Source organism: Aphelocoma coerulescens, chromosome 3 (genome assembly GCF_041296385.1).
Source record: "Aphelocoma coerulescens isolate FSJ_1873_10779 chromosome 3, UR_Acoe_1.0, whole genome shotgun sequence".
Lineage (NCBI taxonomy): Eukaryota > Metazoa > Chordata > Aves > Passeriformes > Corvidae > Aphelocoma > Aphelocoma coerulescens.
This window is the reverse complement of record NC_091016.1, coordinates 66,717,940-66,726,560: the sequence shown is the minus strand read 5'-3', so window position 1 is coordinate 66,726,560 and position 8,621 is coordinate 66,717,940. Positions and strand designations below refer to the sequence as shown.

At 41.6% G+C, this 8,621-nt stretch overlaps 2 long non-coding RNA genes across 2 annotated transcripts in view; one reads left to right on the top strand and one right to left on the bottom strand.

The window, feature by feature from the left end:
- Nucleotides 1–61: 61 nt before the first annotated feature.
- Nucleotides 62–8,279, bottom strand: LOC138108266 (uncharacterized). The gene is made up of 3 exons (XR_011149922.1): nt 8,134–8,279; nt 7,740–7,984; nt 62–5,959 (listed from the first exon to the last, which is right to left on the bottom strand). It is a non-coding gene; the product is annotated as an uncharacterized lncRNA (long non-coding RNA).
- LOC138108264 (uncharacterized) overlaps nt 7,545–8,621 on the top strand; it is a 33,614-nt gene continuing 32,537 nt past the window's right edge. Inside the window, exon 1 of the long non-coding RNA XR_011149920.1 lies at nt 7,545–7,705. This is a non-coding gene — a long non-coding RNA (uncharacterized lncRNA). The remainder of the gene's footprint in view (nt 7,706–8,621) is intronic.

The following is an 8,621-nucleotide window of genomic DNA, read 5'->3' as shown; positions in this document are numbered from 1 at the left end:
AAATGCCTCTTCCCCTTCACTGTGTTCAGCTATGTGTAGAAAGATGCTATTTTCCTCTTACATCGTAGGATTTCTCTATTTGATTGATCTCAAAAACTTTCTCTATACCAGGCTTTCTTAAACTATTGTGGCTATGAGTGTCTTAGGTTGGGGGAAATTTAGTAGGAACAAGGCATATAATTTGCTTGTTAGCATTTATTTATACATGTTCCCGGCAAAATTAGATCGTGTAGTAGCTATCAATCGCATCCCTGGTACTTGCTTCTTCCACTGGAAGCAGTCCAGAGGGAACTACTATTCTGTTTGTCCTGTTTACCTGCAACTATACCAGATTAACACCCTGAAATTGAAACTGCTTTAGAGACCTTGACACGTGAGAGATGCTTTCCTGTGAGCCCAGACCAGGGATTTGGGAGCGGCGCGCTGGGAGGGCTGGCGCTGCCGATGGCCGGGCGGGCAGAGCCCCCTCGTGGGGCCGCGGGTCCCGCCGGCTCCGCCAGCAGCGAAGGGGAAACGCTGAAACAGACGCATCCTTCCTGCAGGTCTCTCTGTGCTGGGGAACGCTTTCCCACCCTGACCTCTGCTGCATCTAATGCCAGGCAAGTTCAGCCAAACTGGCTTCAGCCGTCCTTGAGGGATGAGAGGCTGGAGAGCAGTGCCACGGAAAGGGACCTGCGGGTCCTGGTCAATGGCAAGTTGAACACGAGCCAGCAGTGCCCTGGCAGCCAGGAGGGCCAAGCGTGTCCTGGGGGGCATCAGGCACAGCATCGCCAGCTGGGCAAGGAAGGGGATTGTGCCAGTCTGCTCTGCACTGGGGCAGCCTCACCTCGAGTGCTGGGGGCAGTTTTGGGGGCCACAATGTAACAACATTGAACTATTAGAGAGCGTCCAAAGGAGGGCAACAAAAATGGTGAAGAGTCTTGAGGGGAAGATGTATGAGGCGTGGCTGAGGTCACTTTGCTTGTTCCACCTAGAGCAGAGGAGGTTGAGCAGTCTGCATCTTCCTCGTGAGGGGACGAGGAGGGGCAAGCACTGATCTCTTCTCTGTGATGCCCAGTGACAGGACCCAAGGGAACGACCTGAAGTTGTGTCAGGGGAGGTTTAGGTTGAATATCAGGAAAAGGTTCTTCACCCAGAGGGTGGTTGGACACTGGAACAGGCTCCCCAGAAAAGTGGTCACAGCACCAAGCCTGACAGTTCAAGAAGCATTTGGACAATGCTTTCAGGCAAATGGTGTGACTCCTGGCTGTGCATGGCCAGGAGCTGGACTTGATGATCCTTGTTAGTCCCTTCCAACTCAGCAGATTCTGCGATTCTGAGTTAACTCACTCCTCCTTATCTGGTCAAGTGGAAGGCTTATCAGGGGGATTGGAACTACATGATCCTTAAGCTTCCTTCCAATCAAAACCATTCTGTGATTCTATACGTCAAATCCAATTTAGCATCACTTGTCAGCTGACAAAATGGAGGGGATAATGTTTTGCAGAGTTGCAGATTTTGGCCACGTCAATGCATCTGTCACCCAGTAGGAAAAACTATTTTCCTCATTTTTAGACAATTTTGCTGGTATTTAGCAGATGTGGCTGTGTGTTCACCTGTTGTACTAGCCCTGTTTCACATTCTCAGTGGTACAGCTATGGCAGAAAGTTTCTTATGCAGGCCTAGTCTGAAATGAGCTCTTGTAACTACAGTCAAAAAAATTTATAAAAAGGAAGTTCTGGGTTTACACACTTTAGTTTCTAAAAACTAGTAAGGGAGATAGGGATTAGCTTATTCAAGTGAAGGCTGATCAGCTGCAGGTGCCCAGTTTTCAGGAATACATATTAAAGTCACTGTTGCAAGTTTTCCTTCTGTGCAGATGCTGCTCTGCCCCACCATGCCCCTTCACAAGCAGTTTGTACCTGCTGGTACTAGTATGTTTTAATTCAGAGTTCACATCAACAGAGGGAGAACTGAATCCCTGTCATGTTGCAATCTTTCCTACAGAAATAAACTCTCAGCTACAGAAATAAATTGCTTCTGCAATTCTGAGGACACTCAGAGAAACTTTACCAAATAATTCCGTTTCAAACAGCAGGAGCTTGCATTTATAAGGCTGTTTCTAGTGTGGTTTCATAACTAAAAAACAAAGAACTAAAGCAGTTTTAAAAGTATACAAAAAATTGTCACAATAACAAGCACTGGTATATACCAATATACCTCCTCACAGCAAAGAAGATTAATGGTTGGGTTTTTTCCCCCTGTGCTAATTCGAGAAACTAATAAACACATAGTAGTTGAGGAACTCAAGCTCTCATACCTGCTGGATGGGAAAGGTTCTATCCAAAAAGCATGTCTGAAATCATGAAAAGTAAGTAAAATAAGCTTCTTTTTTTCCCCTTCTTTAAAAACTCCCATAAAAATGCTTATTCAAATGGTAATACTTCAGTAGTATTACAACTGGTGATGATGTTGCAGTCTCTTGTAAATCATGTTAGTGCTCTTTTAGTGACAAACCTACTTGGAATTGCCATTGTTCTTTAATAAATGCACTGTCTTTACTTAAAACACAATTAAATAATAAATTTTGCCTTTCCATGCAGCATATTGTTGAATAAAACAAAGGTTAGCATTTAAGTTGATTTACATTTAACTAGGGATACCTGGTTGGCATTTGTTCAATTTCAAGGTAAAAAATGATTTTCTGCTATCTAAATGGAATTTCCCATGTTTCCACTAGTGTCCATTGCCTGTTGGCCTGGTGCCACCCAATTCCTAGAGAAGTCTGGCTTCGTCTTCTGTGTATCTTTCAATCAGGTAGCTGCAGAAAGCAACTAGTTCTCCCCATTTCTGGGATCTCTCTTCCTTGAATTTGTGTGCATTCAAGGACTGTCACTGTCTGAATTTGTCAGACAAATGCTCTTGAAATCAGGTGCAACGCGGTGGGTTGCGTGACAATCCAGATAATTAAAGGAATAAGTATCACATTTGTTGGAACCACGGCCACCTGCCCATCTCCTCCCGCTGCATGGATGACTGAACTGGCTTTGGTTTCAGTCTGCCCTTGAACACCTTGAGGAGCTGCAAGGTATTGCAGCTTGTGCTTCATTAGCAAGCCAGCTGGCCATGCCATGAGGCAGGGAAGCATTACTCCCGGAGCAGCACCTTACCCACTCCACCATCTTCCTTTCAAGACAGGTAAGCCAGAACCCAAATGATGCTGCTAGGAGGTAATTTTTCTTTAATCTTGGTGATTCAGAGTGCAAGGTCTGAGGACTCCACTGAGGATGGGTATATGTGCCCATCTCCTCCATAGCTGTGTGATCAAGTGTAAGATTCCCATAAATTAGCTGGGCTGTAGTACTCATGTAAGTGCTCTCTGCTTGATGAAAATAGCAGGTTGGCAGTATTTAGCTTCTTTGCAAGTAGTTTAAAGCTAAGTGCTATTATCTTGCATTTGACAGAAATAACTGTTCCAAGGCACAGTTGGGGTACTGGGTCTGAGCTGGTGCACAGGGATGTAACAGGCTATAGTTTATCAGCTGTGTATTTGAGCATTCCTTACCATACAAAGTCACACTAGTACAATAAAAGTAAAGCAACTTCTGGGTGTGAGGAAGTGTCAACTTTGTGCTGTGTACTCCAGATGAACAGAAGCATGCAAGTCCCTACCTCAGGTTGTGGTTTTGCTTTGATTAAGCTGCAGCACTTCAAAGACATTTAAGCAAGTAGATGTGCAGTCAGCATCTGATTGATTTATTTCCTTAATTGCTACATAGATCTCATGGGCCCATGAAAAATCAATCTTGAGAAATAATCCAGCTTGCACTCTAAGGCAGGATCAGCTGTACTTGATTGCCAGGTACTGACAAAACATGAATCCACAGCACTAATAAACTGCTCCCAGCAAAAGACTTGAAAGAAATGAAAATGCAAATGCTAATTCTGCCAGCACATGCAAGTCCTAGGAAGTTTCTGTTTCCAGAAGGGCTCAGCCTTGGCATTGTGTTGTGTCACTGATGAGACCTCCATGGAGATCATTAGGAAAAGACTGGGCTGCTGTATTGTTTTTTGAAGATTTCCTCCCACCTGAGCTTAGTCAAAATAAGAGCTGCAAAAGTAGAACAGACATCGTACTCATCACTTAGAACTCTCAAGGAATTTAATATTTTTTTGGCTAACATTACCTATATCAGGCATCTTTGGGAGCCAAGCCTTTGCCCATATAGATAGAGCTCTCCTGTGCTTGTGGAGCATAAATAGTGAGAACACTTAATGGCATGAGAGCTGGGCAACAAGTCCATTCAAATTTAAGATGGAAAAGAGTCACTGAAGCTTGAATCAGTGCAGCAGCAAGTTACCAGTGAAATATCACATCCTGTTCCAGGTTGTGTATGTGTATTAACTTAGCTACAAGATTGGAACTGAGTTGAACTAGTTCTGGTAGAAACAACAAAGGCATTCCAAGACCCAGGTAACACAGTGTAAGACATGGGAAAACAGTGCTGATCAACGAGATAGATAGTGACCATGACCTCAAGGCATCAGTTGCCAAGTTTTTTGGGACATAGATTTGAGAGATGAGGTGTTTGAAAGATTTTTAAGAGAACACTTGGAATTTTTTATGAGGAGGTGCCCTCTGCCTGATGGTAAATTCTTGTCTACTACTTGAGGGTAAGATCTTGTAGCTGAGATCAGAAGTGACTCAGCTTGAAAGGGTGAGACCAGAGTCCAACAGTTTTGCCCAGTTTTGCCCTATAATGTGACAGCGTTGGTGAAGTTATCCTGAGGAGCACCTCTTGCACATACCAAGTTCAAGGTGTGAATATTGGGAGTCAGACAAGAGCACACCTGTGTAGACCCACAACAGTCACAGATATGCTTCCAAGAGAGGATCTGCTTTAACAGGCTGCTTTTTTTTTTTTTTTTTTTTTTTTTCAGTTGAATATGCAGTAGGGGCGTGGGTCTGTAGATTATGCACTGGATTTAAATGAAGCTTTTGTCTGTCATTTTTTCTGTAGTGCAAATGGTCCAAATGTCAGAATGCTTTTAACATCTTCAAACTATTCCTTTAGCTCGCTCATAGGATGGCAATTATTCATTCAGCTTGCAGAAGGCTGTCACAGCCAATTCTCTGTGGGACTAACACCACAGTACCACTCTTGGGTAAAGAGAGATATGTTCCCTAGCAGCTTGCTGTGAAAGATAGCTCTATGCAAGTAGCATTACCAAGTGGAAGGGTTAACAATGACCAGCTGGCTTTGCCTTCCTGGGGCAAATAAATATGAGATGTGATATAAGTCACCTCCTTTTCAGTGTGAAGATCTTAGTCTACTTTCAGTACTAGTGTACCAGTAAACTTGTTCTTTGAGGTTTATGACTGAGCAAGACAAGCCACAACTACCAGGCAATGTGTAAGTGTCCACACAAAGGGTCAAAGAGCTGAGGAGAGAAAGAGCTTTCCTATGCTGGCCATTCTGTTTGTTCCTGTATGTGAGCTGGTATGCATTAAATTTAGAGCTGACTAAATTTCAGGAGACTAAGCGGCCCTTGAAAAATCTGTGTTACCCCTGGAATAATGTGTTAAAAGCCACTAATGAACGATGTCAAGCAGGACAGTTGTGGCACCACTCCTCTTTGGTATATGGCCTTTTATTTCTCAGGGTATGTTTTAGACTTAATACAATACAGCAGCTCATTCTTTAATATTGGTCTCTGTTTCCCTTTTTGCTGGAAAATGAAAATGAGGCACATGATGGGAGAAGAATAATTTTAAATTCAGTGAAATATAAATATTGGTCAAAGCAAAAAGGTGGTGTAATCAATAAACAAAGTGATGGACAGCTATATGTAGATTTATACTTTTAAATGTTAAGTAATCACATATTTTATTTTACAGTTGTGCATAATGGCATGAAGCAAGAGCATCCTCAAATTTAAAGTAGGGTGAATTATCAATTAACTTTAGTAGTAGCTGGGCCTGCAAAGGGAAGAAAAACAAAATTCAAAATGAATACTTGAAATATTTATAAATACATTATCTATTTAGAAATCAAAACCCACTGAAAATACTGACTCATTTTGATTAGCTTTCAAGAAGCATGAAAAGAATTGTGATTATTTCCTTTGCTTTGGAGACCAAAGCAGCATATGCAAGTGTATCACTTGAAAGAGATTTAGGATCTGTTTCATGCTGAATTGTGTTTCAGACTGCCCTTGAAATGAGAAATTTTATTTCCAAACTGTCTACTAGCCAGGATGTCAAGGCAAAAACTGATCATCTATGTGTGGGATTCCAGATTGTGTTCCAGCTTAACGATGTGTTATGCACAGAACAGGGCATAGTGGCTCATTCCAGTGGCTCAGTGAGATCTGAGAAACAAACCTGATGCACAAACCTTAAATACATTGTGGCTCAAACGTCTCAGTTTGCTACAATAGCATCATAAATCAGAGGTGGTCAATGGATGGTACCTGACAGGGAGATTTCCTTTTGTGACCACTAACTCTGGCTGTGCAAGTACGTGTGAATGAGTATGGATAAGAGATGTATGCATACATAAAAAGCATAGATGAGGACTGTGGCACAGCAGAATTGTTCTTGTCTCACATGATACAGATTGGTGCATCCAAAGTGGCTGAAGTTTTGCCACTTTCTCAGGAAGGAAATCTTAGGCAAACACCAAACGTTGCTGGTTTTGGAAGCAACAGAATTAAATCTTGGGGAAAAAGCTCTAAGGCCAGAAGGATTCTTAAAAACTGTCTTGGTTCTTGTCAGAAGATAGGAATGTTTTATACAGGATAACCTCTAACTATTTCTTCTCCCTGATACCTGGTACAATTTGAGTGCATTCATCATGAATGAACAGCAGCAAAATAATATCTGCTTCTTGTTTATCCATTTTCTTATGTTTTTGACCTCAATTTCTTTTCTGTCCTTCATTTCACATCTGTCACCTCACAGTATATTTTTGCCATAGGTACTTTTTGAGCTTTGAGCATGGTGTTCCTATTCTTTAAAAGAACAAGCATGAGTACTATGCAAAGTGTGTTGAGCTGGCAGAAGGGTCAAGAAAACAGCAAGCACAGGTCAACAGCAAGATCTCCATCTTTCTGTGCTTATTTTTATCTATGTGGGTATAGCACCTGAACTCCACTAGATGTGTAACAAATAGTGGGTCTGACTCCAAAGTTTGTCTTGCTTTTAGCTGCATTTGTTATACTATCTGTTTATAATTAGATGGCAAAACACAAGCATAAGTATGAATGAGGTAATAAACAAAGGTTAGAGCAAACTGTTGTCAACTGTTGTCTATTTTAACTGTCAAGAGAAATCTGGCAGGCACATCCTTTCCTGCCAATCAAAGTGAATAAACTCTCTGTGAATATTACCTTCCCATTTAATTTAGTAAATTGTTGATGAACAAATTGCAAAGTTCAAGAATGTAATTATTTGCGATTAGTAGAGAATTTCTTTAGCATGTAATTGATATTCTGTAGATCATTTGATTAGCAGCTGAAAACAGTTTGTAATTGATGCTGTAATTAGCCAGCACAGTGCTCACTCCATATGAGACTGCAGTGTTATAAATTTGGGTAGACCCAGAATACAGAGCAGCTTGGACAGAGTAGCAGCTTGACTGCTAACTAACTTACACTGGACAAATATTTTGTAGAAGACTACACTTTCACCTGTAGAAATTGAATACAGGAGGTTTACAACCAGGTCTGAATCAAAAATTGCCTCAGAATTCACTTACCTTTAATTCTGTGCTGATGTCAGCTGTCTGTGGGTTCTCACTCTGTGGGTTTTGCATCTCACTGGTGGTTCGGGGCAGAATGGACTAAATATGACTGGTTTATGAAAACGCACATGGAGAGGAGTCATGGGCGGTGAAAGATCCTCTGCACAAATGCCTACTATCTGTGGGGTGTTCCTACAGAGCATGAGAGTTCCTCTGGACTGGAGGCTGTGTATTTTCACCTTCATAATCATGCAGCAGACCTGTATTGTGGGAGGACCGTGTTTCCTTTCTGCCCCTTAGACCCAGGAGAGCAGAGTCCTTCTGTGAGCAGCTAAATGGGGAAATACTATGGGGATATGGGAATATATTATTATATACCATTTTCTGCATGATATGATTTTTTTCATACCATATTCAGAGTCAACTGATGTAATAGGAGACAGTGCTGCCTGCAGGCCAGTATCCCTGTCCAGAATTAAAAAACCTTTTGTAAGGAAAAAGTAAATGATATTTTAAATAATCTTGCTTTTCTTCAGTTTGTTTATGAACTTCATAACTAACCTGGCACTCCTGTTCTGGTCTCTAAGGGCTGGATACATAAATGCAATTCTATTGTTTAGCTCCTCAGAGAAAGTCTATTGATATGGAAGGAGCTTTCCCCTAGCCTTTTCTAGATACAATCTTTTTTTTTTCTTATCCCCAGCTGCTCCTAATTGGCAAGAAAACACATTGAAGTACTCCATTACATTTGCTAGCATTGCCTTTATACCACTAGATGGCACGAGAACACCATATAGGAAGATCGAACCTTTGCCTGGAAATTAATTGGCTCCTTAAGTCCTCTTACTCCAGTTACCTTTAACCGTACTCTGTTACCCAAATCACAGATCTAGGAAT